The 14,411-nt window shown below is 38.3% G+C and overlaps 1 protein-coding gene across 4 annotated transcripts in view; it reads right to left on the bottom strand.

Moving 5' to 3' along the window:
• Positions 1-14,411, bottom strand: part of LOC117212121 — a 47,423-nt gene that overhangs the window by 26,473 nt on the left and 6,539 nt on the right. For 2 of the 4 annotated variants that reach the window (XM_033456654.1, XM_033456646.1), the window contains exon 2: positions 13,889-13,959. The exons of the other annotated variants lie outside the window; for them this stretch is intronic. The gene's annotated coding sequence lies outside the window, so the exon portion shown is untranslated. The remainder of the gene's footprint in view (positions 1-13,888; positions 13,960-14,411) is intronic. 4 annotated transcript variants of the gene reach the window in all.

The following is a 14,411-nucleotide window of genomic DNA, read 5'->3' on the forward strand; positions in this document are numbered from 1 at the left end:
TCGTCTATAGTCGTGGTCAATTTCACACGCGAGCGTACCCCTTATGGACACGAGACGAACGATCCCGTCTTGGGGCGTGAAAAACACGATGAGATAGTTCAGCTCTCTGACCACGTGGGTTGGTTTATCTTCGAGGAAAATCTTAGGACACAGCTCGAGCAAATTCCTGCTTTCTCGAGGGTTCCATCGCGAGGATAAAAAAAACTCGTCTTCGCGTGCACGTAAGGTTCTGCGCCATTAACTTTAATGCCTCATCCTTTCCGCGGTATTAAAATGTTTACACAACACACCGTAAAATACTCTGATTTCCTTTTCCTGTAATTTCAAATTTCACCGTGTTACCGTACCGTAAATTTAGCTTCGTTGGGAACAAAGATAATATTATAAGATTCCTCTTGGATTAGTATATACGGCAGAATTCTATTTACGTCGAAGATCGAAGATTTTTATTTATGTCGATGATGAAGTTGACCGATAAATTTTTGATCAAACTAACTAATTTTTGATCAAATTAACTAACGATCAACGCTACTTGTCACGCCATCGATACGATCGAAACTGAAACTTCTCTCGCGGCGATCGACTCTGCATAAGTAAATAGATCAAAGAAGAAAAGAAACGTACGCGTCATAAATAAGAAGATATTCGAATTCTTCTCGTCTCTCATTTGCTCCCACACCAGAAAGAAAAGAAAAAGCGAGAGCAAATAAATTACAATTAAAACACCTCGTTATCACCCCATTTCTCATTCACCCGATTCGTAACAGAACGTCTTCTATCGCGGTCCCATCAACCCGCCTCTTTAAGGGATCCTCCGCTTTAAGCCTTTAAGCACCTGACCATAAAGTCACTGGTAATTGTCTCGGTGAATCTGAGCGACTCACCCTCGCCGACAGGCATGCAAATAACTCGGGGTTAGTTAGCTAATGGGGTTGCCGGTGGCTCGATGCCCGTTCACAGAGTTCATTCATTAAGGGGTTGATGGCTTAATTGCCAGCTCGCGCAGCATCACCGCCACCCCCAAAAGGATCACGACCATCATCCTCTCTGCTACCTTTCCCTCTCTTCCTCTACGATCCTGGCTCGCCCATCCGGTTGATCTCTCGAGCAACAGGTTGCAACGGGAGACGTTTGTATCCAGCTCTCTCTCTCTCTCACTCTCTCTCTCTCTGTCTCTCTCTCTCTGTCTCTCTCTCTATCTGTCTTGTTGTCTCTTGGTACATAGGATCCAACTCGTTTGCGTCCCGAATTAAACGGCCGGGCCGAGCATTAATTAATTGTCCCAGGTCGGTTGCCGAGAACAAGGGGAAGGGAAAAGAGAGACCATCCGGCGGGGTTAATTGTCGAGCACGTCGTTAACGCGATCCTTTCTGCCCTTTTACGCGGCGGAGAAAGTACTTTGGTTTTTAATGAGCCTCCAAACGATCCCCGTCATTCTTTACTTCTTTCTTTCTTCGACGTTTTTCGGTGTTACAATGACGAGTGTCATCCTTAACTCTCAAATAGGCGATTTTATATTGAACAGAACAAAATGATCTGTGGAATAAATATACACGCGTGTTAGCGAGCGACGATCGTTTGAGAATATTCACATCAGCCGAACGAGACTTATTATTATCTTTCGATGAGCAGAAATGACATTTCCGTAGAAAACTATGCATCGAGTATATAACGAGTTAAATGGTCTGTCATTAAATATAATATCGTTTGGTTACAGATTACTATGATATTTTTTGTTAGACTACTAAAATTTGGAGTATTTAATTTTATTTTGTAGTTGATATCCGTCGCGATAGAGGTTAGTGGTAAAATTAAATTGAAAATTACAAAATTAAGCAATCTAAAGCTGAATCGTTACGGATACTCGTTGTATGCCCAGTGATACCAATTTAAGAGTATTATCTGTACGATTTATGCGACTGAAATATCAGCCTACTATTCATCGATAATATCTATAAGCCGTATATTATGATATATACATTTCTGATTTCTTCTACATTGATATATTTATCCCTTAAGAATATTAATAACATTCTTCAATGTAGCATGTAAAGTCGTACATATGAATCTGTCGTTCATGTAGCTTGTCAAATCATTCTCGAAGAAAAATAAGCAGGCTCTGGAAGCGAAAGAGAACTGCTGATATTAGTGTAACAAGGTATAATCATGTACTTTTCTGACAGAACCAGTCCGTACGTATCCACTGGCTAAGTGCAACGCGTAACTAATTTTAACACGTTTGAGTATTAGTTATTCCTGAACTTTCGAAATCTTTTCAACACTTCGTTACGGCAATCGCGATTCTTATAGTTTTCGTAAAATAAAAACAAATTACTATACTTGACATTTAATGTATTACTAAAATTAATTTAATCAATCGAATAACATAACATAACACGCATCAAACGACACAAGTAAGGAATAAAAAATAAGAAATGAAACGAATAAATAAACGAAACGAAATTAATAAAATGATATATGCGTTATAGATACAATGGATTTGAAAAGAGTCGATAAACCGAGGAATTAATTTACCAGACGCGAAACTCGCAGCAGTAAACATTACTTCGTACTGTTCGTCATTTGTTAATTTCGTTTCCAACGCGAAGAACAGGATCGCGTTATCCAGCGCGAATGGGAAACATTTTTTCTCTCGTTTCTCCATTTCTCTTCTTCGTTCAGCTCGGTCATGGGAGATTCTTTCTGTCTTTCGTTTTTTTCTCATTTTACACGAAGGTAACGACCATACGAATTTTCGCCATTTGTATGCGACACGGCGGTGCTGTCAACGTGGGTCGACGTGAATTATCGCGAGTGTCAGGCCTTACGACCCGTTCGTATGAACGGTTTAATTTAAGGTCGCTGGTTTAATTCCTGGTAGAAAGCGCGTCCTCGTAACAGTAGCTGGAACAACAGCGCCCAGGGAAAATAGAGAGAACGTTAATTTTGACTCGATGGCTCCGTTACTTTGTATGTATGTTTCGTCTGATTTCTGAAAACGATGCCACTTAAAATCCGTTCTTTGTATCAAATCGTCCGTGACTCTTTTCATACGTACGATACAACTAAAGACGAAGTTTATCTAAATATCCTTAACCAGGTGAGAACGAAAAATTATAGGAATAAATATACTTATTATGAATTTCACATTCACGCGAAATAGAGTTAGTAGGAATTTTATGAAAATAATACAGCGTTTCACAACGATGACATTGATTCGACGAGATACATTTCTTTCGATCAAAACTGAGATCCTTTCTACGTGGATACGTATCTTCACGGTCGACTTTTCTGTGATTCTTAAAGAACAGAACGGAAAGAATAGAACAGTTGCGAAGGAACTCGATTCCATTCGAATTCAATTTTTTTTTTTTTTTTTTTTTTTAATAAAAAATTGTCTCTTTCGCTCGAAACGAGATTTCTACGAGACTCGAACTTACAGCGATTTCTCCTTTGAAATTCTCAATCCTCCTCGTTTTCCGTACCTAATCCACCTTTCCGTTTCATCAAGATTTCCAGGGAAATTCGGCAAGAAACGGCAAGAGTAGAGTAGTTTGCCGGATTGGAGATAACCGATCGCATAAACCGGCGATGTGCCGTGGATGAAAATGGCCGTGGTTAGGGTAGAATCCAGAAATTCCCATCTACGCGATCGTCTATCTGAAGGCAGCGCGAGGAAACGCGAACGATGCTCCGTGGGCGGGGATGATTTAGTAATGAAGATATTAACGGACCGAAAGCGCGCCACAGAATACTGAGATTCAACTATCCAACGGCTGACATAACTCACGTTTATGACTCGAAGCCGGCTGCTTCCACTCTCCCAGCCTTCAGACCCTTTTTCTTTTCGTACACCCGTTACATCGTGGCAATTAATGCCCGAATCGCTGGGGAAACGTTTAGTCTGCGGTTTCGACGCGGCACGGGGATGTTTTTATGTCTTCTGTAATTACGTGGATTAATTTGATGACTTGATTAAGTGACCGAGAATGCTTTTGTTTACGATCGAATGGAAACCGTTAATAGCTATGTTTAAGTAATGATACTACGTTTGGAACGAGGATGTAGAAGTTTTTCGTGAGTTATTAACAGCCAAGTTAATTTGAACGTTGGAAGTGTCGAATAAATGTGCGCGTGCCAAAGCTGAAGTTTTGTGGCAAACAGTCGTTTGTTTATCAGAACGTTATTTATCGACCGAATATAACGATATAATGTAACGAATAAATATAGAAAAGTATATATAAATACAAGAAAACTTATTTACACGTGCTATACTGTTTTGTATCGTAACATTATAATATTTTTACTTTTAATATATCAAAGACTCGTTAATTAACAGTAAAAGAGAATTTTATATTTCAAGAAACGATGTAAGTTGTATAGCTTCCTTAAAAAGGTTGTAAGTGCCAAGACAGATTTTCTTATTCGATGGAATAATTGAAGCAGATTTGCTTTACGCACATGTTCAAGTACGAAAGAGTGGCACGTGACACATACAACTTAATTCAGGAAAGTGATCGTGTAACATACATCCTGTATCACACGCGAAACGCTAAAAACTGTACGAATTACTGTGATAACGCTTCCGTCCGTGATTATTGATATTGCTCCTGATAATAAAGAACCCGAATTTTTACTTCCGCTCTTCGATTATTTTGTAGAAATGGCGTGTAAACTAGAATCAGGTGAGAATCGTTTAAACTGTAAGAATCTATCGTTGATCGACGAAGTTAGTAGTAATTGTACGACAGCTTCCATTTTACATATTTCAATCTACTGTTAACGAAGTAAACAAGATTTTAACGAAACACATTTCCACTAAATAATTGTCTTCCAATCTGGCTAAATATAAAGATATCACTTGTTAGAAATGACTATAAATTTTCCAAACAACGTAACGTTAACGCTCCTCGCGTTTCTGTATTATTACTAATAACAAGAATTACGATAATCTATGTTAACGAAAACGTACAATCTCTCGTAGCATTTTGTAACTTTGATAGTAGTTTTTGTAAAACTGAATGAAATTGAACGAACTTCTAAGTGTTCTATATCTGTGTTCGAACGTTCCTAAGTAGTCCACCAAAATATAGAGATAGAAAATTTGCAGCTTTCGCGTTTTAGCGAATGTAGATCCTAATACAGACTGTTGCCTTTCTTTATATTAGCGGAGAAATAGGTACAGGGGTTGCAGAGGGTTCGGAGAAAGGGAAGAGACTTGCTAAAGGGAGAGATCGTAGCATAGAATAAGTTTCGCCAGGATACATTAGCAGAGTTATGCTCCCGGAGGCACTGCTGGCTCCGCCGTATATCTTGGTTATTTTTTACTATCACCCCTGGCGGTACATAGACACACGCGGAAAGGGTGATTTCTTCACCCTTCGACCGGCCCCTTTGTACTTTGTACAAAAAAAGAGCCAGTCAACCATCGACTATCCTAAAACCGTCGTAAACGTTTCCGTAGAAGTGTATCTTCCTAAGTTTCCTTCAACGTTTTTACAATGCTGTGTCGTTGATTTTTAGCTGGCATACTATATCGGACCAGGAATTTCTATCGCTAACAGTTACAACGCAACGAAACTAAAAATAATCGTGGCGTTTGTTTCCACGTAAATATGTTGGAAGGTCAGCGACTTGAAGAGATTTTGTGATAGAGATTATTTAACATTTTTTAAAAGAAATATAGATATATAGACGGTATCAAATTGCCTACGTTAAAAAAAACGTGTTAAAAAGTAATACGAACTCTTTTAAATTGTCACTTGAATATTTGCCGATGATACACATTCTCTTTTCACCGAAAGAATCTTCCATCGCTAGCGACGATCGAACAAAAGTTCCATATGTCGGTTTCGAATTGTATTTTCCACGGGCCACATTTTCCCGCATGGCTGATAGAAATTTATCCTAGGGGTGAGGGTTATTTTTATATTTATAGCATCACGAAGGGCGGGGACAAGGGTGGTACTAATGTCTATATCCCCACTCTTCTTTCTTTTGTTGTTAATAACCATCGACGATAGGCACGCAGACCAAGAAGAGTCGAATTATGGGGTGGGTGAGGATATTTTACGGGGTAGAAAAAAAACTATGCTTCGAGAGGCTGTCTATGGACCGCACGGGATGACCATATTTTTTATACGAACCGTCACGTCTTTACGCGACCTATTTATCGTGTACGACGCTTTTATCCGTACTTCGATAAAATGTTCAGTCGATTTGGTTAATTAACACCTTTGCATTAATCTTTTAAAGATTTACAAAACGCTCGTGCGACCTCCAATTTACACGTATAAAGTTAAAAAACAAAATACTGTGTCTAATTGACCGTTGTGGTCGAGTAAAAAATTCAACTAAATATTTTGAAATTTAAAAAATATCGTCTATTTTCATAGAAACGAGATTTTATTATTTTATTGAATGTCATGCACGAGTAAACTTAAATAAGTTGGGGTTGTGCCGTAGCAGAGTAATGGTAGGTCGACGATAGGTTGCGTGCCCTTAAGAAAGGGTCGAAAAATGATAATGGAAAAGATTCCACATTATTGTTTTTTGCAACTAAATAACATTCAATTTACAAAATTTCATGCTTCGATGTTAATTATTCATTCCCTTCGCAGGTAAAACTTTACCGGGGGTTCGTTCTCTTCCTCTAGAAATTTAATATTAAAGTTTCTGCTTTGTCATACGACGCAACTCGGATAAATTATTAAATTGTTACACGTTGACGATCAAATTGGAAAACTTTATGTACAATTTTATCTCGGACCTTCAATTTTGCGCTATTGCAGTTTAACCGTGAAAACTTTCATTCTTAATATTTACAGACAGTTATTGATCTTAATTCTACTATTTCGATGAATTATTCATTATATTTTCGTCCTAACGATCTAGTCGTATCTTCACACGAAACTGAAAGAAATTTTGCCAAAATTGCAACAAATTTAAATACACGTTTAGTTGTTGTTTCACGTTAAACGATGCTAATTTCCAAGAAATACAAACATATACAGGATGGTTGGTAACTGGTGGTACAAGCGGAAAGGGGGTGATTCTACGCGAAAAAAGAAGTCGAAAATATAGAATACAAATTTTTCGTTCGAGGCTTTGTTTTCGAGAAAATCGACTTTAAATTTTCGCTCGGTACGCGTGCGGTACGTTATAACGGATCTCACTGTAGATCGTTGTCTCGATGGAAAAATAAAAAAAAAAATTTTTTTTATTCTATATTTTCGACTTCTTTTTTCGCTTAGAATCACCCCCTTTCCGCTTGTACCGCCAGTTACCAACCATCCTGTATATAAATAAATGCCAAAATATCGAAGAATAAAAGTACGGTGAAATTGTTCCTATACTATTTTTATCAGCACCTTCGCGTAAAGAGCTTCGCAAGCACCCAATTATAACATGTATTTTGTATGTAAAGCCACACTACCCTTATTAATACTTCGTTTCAAGCGGTCGCTAGTTCAGTATACGGGGGTGGCAAATTAGTTCTTCTATTTTTTCCCCCCTTATACGCGGATATCCGTTATTATGGGAAGTATGGGGGATGCGTGCTCACCCCAGTGATTCTCGCAAATGTATTCCGATTACATACATAGTTTCTTTGTGTGGTTGTGCGTTGCGGGCCGCAATTGCCGCTGGTTCTTACGGATAGCAGGCGTCGAAACAAAAAATAGCTTTATGTCACGAACGATCATTACCGAAGTTTTTTCAAAGGGGGTGGACGCGTGGCAGGGTCAGGGATGACCCGTAACCTTGGACAATGCGAGGAGACGGTCATTCGCCTTGACGATCGTGAGTCCTGCAGGTGCTGACCAATCCATCGTGTCATAAAATAATCATGTATATGTCTCTTTGTACTTCTTTACTTTCCTTTTTATCATATACTGTATTTCATTCGGGACTCTGAAACTTCGTCGCTTCACGATTGTCATTTCGCTGTGAGTTTTTCTGTCTACGCGAGCTTAACGCGTTTGCTACCGACGTCGTGTATTTGTGCGACGCTTTAAAAGAGTAATTTATATACTTGGATCTAATTTTATGCTGCGAAATAAGCGATCATATGTACATATGAATTTTATAATTTATAACTTTCGATTTAGAATCACGCGGACCATTTTCAAGCTGAGAGAACGTAATTTATACGACATCGTTCCATCGGACGTGATCAACCTCGAATCAATCGGCGAAGGAGGTAGAATACAAAAAGACTATTTATACCGAGCAATTACTGTCATTGCTATTTAAAACATTTTAATTCGGACGTCGACCCTCGGTATCTCTGTCGTGACGTTTCGATACGCGACAGAGTATCGTCGCGAGCAGACACGATGGTGTACTAGTCACGAGATCCACCCTCTCGAATATATATTCCCTGAATGCACAATCGAAAGAAATTATTTTATTCGTAATTGAGATGGAAAAATTACGTTTTATCTAATCTTGATAAAATTTCTTGCAACGTTGCGCGAAGATAACGCTAAGTCGTTAAAGCGAAAATATAGTATAATAACAGAATTAAGATTACTAATGACGATACCTTGAAACATCAGGAATAAAAGTTTGCGCGTTTAAACTGCCATATAAAAGATCGAAATTTCAAGGTAAAACTGAACGCAAAGTTTTCCACTGCGATCGTCAACATGCATCCGTTTAATCGTTTATTCGCATCGAACTGCGAAATTTTACGAGTTGTATCGTTTAACGATGCGGCGAATTCGCTATTGAATTTGTAGAGAAAGAGAAGGGGCCAGACCCCCCTCACCCTTGCAAACGATCGCTAAACGACGAAAAGTACGGAAGATGGAAGCGTTTCGAACGGTACATACATCGTTTTCACGGTCCGTGTCGTCTGTCTACGAACGTGACACGCTGTTTAGTCGATACGACAACGCGATCGCTGGTGCAACCAGCAGCTGGCACACGTGATTTTCCAGAAAAGAGTAATTTCCACCGTCTAACAGCCTTTATTTCACCCTCTGCCACCTTCGTAGCCTTCTTTTTATTTTGCCCTTTCTCCTCGTTCTTCATCGGGCTCGCCTCATTTCTCGTCGATCGAACGTCGACATTCGACGATCGCCCTGCCTTCAACTTCAAAGCGAGGACGTCTCATTATCGGACTTTCCGCTTTCTTGACACTGCATCCTCGCCACCTTCCGTTTACCCTCTCTTCGTCAACCATCACCCCCTTTATTCCTTACGGACGGAGCAAGGCTATCCGGGGAATTTATTTTTGCAATTCCAGCACGATCGGATGTCGTGACCAGGCGATAATTGGATACCCTTCCGCTTTTAAAATCCTTTTGTGAAACGTTTATTAGAACGCCGCGGTATGTGATCGAAGGGTGGAGGTTTTCAGGCGCGGAATTGACGATCATTCTCGTGAGATCCTGCGAACGGTGTCTTCGTGACACCGATGATATTCGGATGCCTGCTTTTTTCCGTCGTTTGATCGATAATTTGTTTATACGTTGCTTTCGATTAACGGACGAGAGGTATCCACGGTGTATGATATACGAGCGACGCTGTCCATGCAAATGGTTCTCTTGTATTTAAATTACACTGGAAATTGCTCTGTCTACGCGAATGATAATTATACTTGGATTTTTTTTTATATTTTACTTGTATCGGGCTAGTACTGTACGCGTAAAATATAGAACGATCCGGTTATACCAACGTGCAAGATCTTTTAGAATTTAGATGGCTAAACGCGTCGAGATAATCGAGATCCAGCTCTAATATATTCGCTAGTTTGTTTCATTCGAATCATTTAGCATTCGTCCATCGCACGAAAGAATAAAACGTTAGTGTTAAATAGATCCTTAGCCAAATCTATCCCAACGCATCCCAAAATTTGTCCACACACACGTATTATAGAAATTTACGTTTTGATTTTTGCACGGTTAATCCCCGGTTTTCGTACCGAAACGATGTAAAAGCATCGTTGTTTTCATAGAAGACTCTCGAATCTATCCGTATTAAAAGAGCGTGTAGGCGTCAGGATAGTACCTTCGAGAGAAATCGATTTGGTTCATAAGTGGGGTTATAAATCATTGAGTAGTCGAGCTGTGCAGCATTGTTGCTGCATACGTACCGAGGGGTTCGCCTTTAGATATCGATCAGACAGTTTATCTTCTCGGTACAATAAAATAATCGTTCGTATCATTTGCTCGCTTTCACCGTTTTCGCGTCACCACGGAAATATTTCTTCTGTAGTAGAATATTTTTAAGAACTTTCTGTCAAACCTACAATCAACACTCGTTACGAAATGATGTACGTTTCGTTGTATTTCCTTCGTACACAAACGATTACGAAATCCGTTATTTCACTTTCGATACCTAATCGTGATAAAGAATATCCGAGTTTTTTAATTAAAGATTTGTAACCGTTCGTCGCTGTATTATTTTTCCGTTGTAAGTTAAGCGAGCGTTTAAACAGAATAGTTTTAATAGAAATTTCGTAGAACGATAACGAAAGAATTATTTAATTAAGCCAGATTTTTAAATCTAGAGCAATCGTTAATTCCATTAAAAATAATTCGCGAAATTACACGTACAAATTATTCTTGAGATTTCTGGTAATTCTATCGTTTCCTAGTATATTGTTGATTTACAAAATATAAAAATTCTTCTATAACAAATTTTGTCATCTTCCTAAGAAGCTATCCGTAGTTTAATCGGATCACAGTGAGTTTAATTGCGATTCAAGGTTCGATGTAAGTCACAAATATTTTCCATCAGAATCTATTTAAAAAGATGGCGCTAAATGAGAGAATAATCGAAACATCTAAAATACCAGGCAAAGAAATCCAATCAAAGCGTAATTTTACAGCTAGATGGCCAATCATCGTACTAATGCAAGGACTGGTAGAAATTCAGCTTTTCTTTGTCGACATGTTTCTTTGTATCGAGGCATTTTTTGTCGATCGTAAGCAAAGGTTTCAGAAAAGGCTAAACACAGTGAATACCAGCGTGACTTTAATAAGCATTCACACTATTCCTGGGACTGAATGCCTCCATTGTTTGGTACAATGCGGAAGATTACGAATCTACATGACAACAGGAGGCAGACTTTGACGGTTTTTGGGTCGTGTTAAGGGTCGAGGTGACGTCTGGTAGACCTCACATCGAGTTTATTCTTTCATACTTAATCGTCTCCTTTATTTTCCTTCTTTCATTGCCACGTCACTGTTTTAACGCCAGACAGGCTATATTAAAAAAAGAATTTTCTCTATCTAGGATGCTTTATGAAATACGAAGTAAGATTAACAAAATTCAGGAGGGTGACTTTTATATCGTCTTGTGTATAAGAAATATGAATATTTATTGTTTCGACTAGAATCGTTAATAACGTTAGAAAAACCGTATGCAGATCGTTATACCAGTATAACGTAATATTATAATATTTTAGTGACATAAGGTGCTAATAACGTAACAGCGATAGTTGGTACTAATCGAGTTAATAAAATTTATAGTTTGAAATTCGTTCTTCTCTTTCTCAACCATGGTACATCGTTGGCAAAGTATTTAATCGTAGTTAACGCAATTTCGCACGCGACGAGTTAATCAGTGCAACCCCAACAAACAGAGAACGCGGCCAAAGCCACAAAGAGAGGCGTTCTGCGTCGAGTATTTCCTTTCTAAACGAGACGAGCACGCCCTTGGCACGGGGCGAGGAAGATCCGCGATACGCTCATTTGCATGGAGGGTGAGATACGCTGGAGTAGAATTGAAAAAAGGGGAGGGCAAAAAAGCTTCTGGTCGCGCGACCCAACACAAAACAAGGTTACCCATCGTGCAGGTTTCGAGTTTCGTTGGCCAAAGTAGGGAAAAAAAGAAACAACAGTAACGAGACATAAGGCAGAACGAGGGAAACATTGGATGTTTGACGGGGAGCTAATTTGAGGTTAGACTAATTTCGCACGCAAAGAAAAAGGTCGTCCATGGCGAAGGCAACAGGGTGTACGGCGACGAAAAAAAAGTTGAACGCGATTGGGGATTGGAGAAAACAAGGGATGGTCGTTTGGACGTGCGAAGATAACGATGGAAATTATTAGGATCGTAAATTAATTCGGTGCCTGTTTAATCTAAAATTGAAATTTTAGATACGGATTACGAGATACGTCGGATTTATCTTTAACGAGGAAAGCGGAAGACACGTAAAAAATTAAAAATTTGTTTAAAAGTCTATTCTGAATATATAGATATTAGATTTTTAAGTACGTTAAAGGATATACTTAAATTTTAAGTAGAAATGGCTAGATCTAAAGACACCGAATTAATACATAGATCTAACAATTACGACGATTTAAAGTTTCACGCGTATATTGGGAGTAAAAGATATTTAAAAATTTGTAGAATTTTCTACCATGCTAGATATCAAGTAATATTTTTCGTAGTCTGGTAGATGATATTCGAAACGCACTGAAAAACAGCTTCGAGAAGCCTTTTCCTTCGTTGTCGGTGGTCAACAAGTTTCTTTGTTCCCAAGTTGTTACGTTCCTGCATAAAACGCGCGACAGTTTACGAGAAAAAGTTTAAGCGAACTATCGAAGTATGTTTCGTGAAACGATAATCGATAGGGCCACGACGCGTAACAGTGGCAGCAACCTGTTCTACGACTTTCTCTTTCACGGACTATTAAATAAATAATTGCACTGCCACGTTGTAATTGCTCGGCGAGGTTTTCTATACGCGTTATGAATTTGTCGCTAACCGATGTAAATCTCGTATTATATTGCAGTTTACACGTTATGGACAATATTTCATCTTTTCGAGCGTGCGTTCAATGACGTAGTTTTAACGATTATTGGTCTACTTAAGACAGGATTTGAAAAAGTGAAATTTACATGGAAAAAAATGATCAGAAGTAGGATAAATTATACTTTAGAAACGTTCGCTTATAGTATTGGAACGAACATTGAAAAAATTGATTTCAATTTCGTAATAAGAAACGTAGAGTAACTGCTACGTAATCATAAAAGTGTAAAATTTCGAATCTGTGTGAGCTGCGAACTTCGAATCTCGAAACTTTGAATTTCAAATTATCGCTCGAACTATTTCAATTTATTACACAAAGCTTTTAATGTAGAAATGAAATAAGTAAAATATCCGTCTCAAGCTAACGAAAAAAAATATTGGTTATCAAAATTTGTAGGTCGAACGTTCTGTGGCAGATTAAATTGTACGTTGATAAAATTTTCCTTAGGAAGAATTTAGAATTTTATAAATCTTGCTACACCTATAGCTTTCGTTCCAAAAACTCATTATCCGAATATCATCTATACGTGCTACAGGTATCTGGAAACGTTGGAGCACCTATATATTTATCACTATAGTAATATCGAAATAAGATACCTAACTCACACAGCATAATATTTTTAAAAATTTCAAACTGGTTATATTATCAGGCTAAACGAACCAGCAGATACCTTATCCGACTCATTAAAATTAATGTACCTTTTCTTTTCAATAATTTCCATTTACTGAGAAACCAAGGTAAAAAGGTTACTCCTCGTCTGACACAGGCAAACACATCAATACTGTTACGAAAACGATAGTATCTACATACAAGTCAAACACGTGCGAATGCGTGCCATGTAATTTGCGCACCGTTATCTACGCTATCACGTGTACCGTCATCATCGCCGCTTTCAATTAAACGATCCATAATGCGTTAACAACGCAACTATACGCTTCTACGATAAAACGCCGATTATCCGGATTTTACCGATTTTTTTACGTCTCAAATTGTATATTCTCCTATTTATCCAGATAATCAGCGTCATACCATTATAACATAGAACAGTGTTCTCGCTCGTCTGTCTCTATCCGCACGCTTAAGTTTCAGTAATATGTATGTATATTTATCGTTGTTACTGACCTGTTGATGGCCAGGACGCGACTGAGGCTGGGAGAGAACCTGGCCTGCATGGTCTACTTGCACCGCTGAAACTATCACAAGCATTTGGTGTTTTATTCGGTCGTGATGTATTTTTCTTAATTCTTTCTTTTTTTTTTTTTTTTGTCTTTTTAATTTTTCATACACGAAATAATTTTGAATAAAAGGAGAAGAGGGTCAGGACTAAATCTATGCAATACCTCTAACGAACATCGATTAGATTGATTCGTTCTGTTCTATTGGAACAAAATTATTGAAAATTTCAACGTTATCAAAGACGATTAAAAAAAAAAAATTAAATTTTTAACTTGTTCGAAATTCTTTTCCAACGTCTTTTCGTTAAAAATGAAATTGCTAACTTCGGAAATGGATTGGAGTTAAAAATCAGTCGTTATTAATTTTGGAAGCCGATCGAAAGAAACCACAGAGCAGGCCAGACTCTCTTTCGCCTCGAAACCGGCGCCTCCGTCGCCTCGCCGTACTGCAGTAGAATTCTTTATACAGC

Source organism: Bombus bifarius, unplaced genomic scaffold, assembly GCF_011952205.1.
Source record: "Bombus bifarius isolate JDL3187 unplaced genomic scaffold, Bbif_JDL3187 scf7180000007970, whole genome shotgun sequence".
NCBI classification, from domain to species: domain Eukaryota; kingdom Metazoa; phylum Arthropoda; class Insecta; order Hymenoptera; family Apidae; genus Bombus; species Bombus bifarius.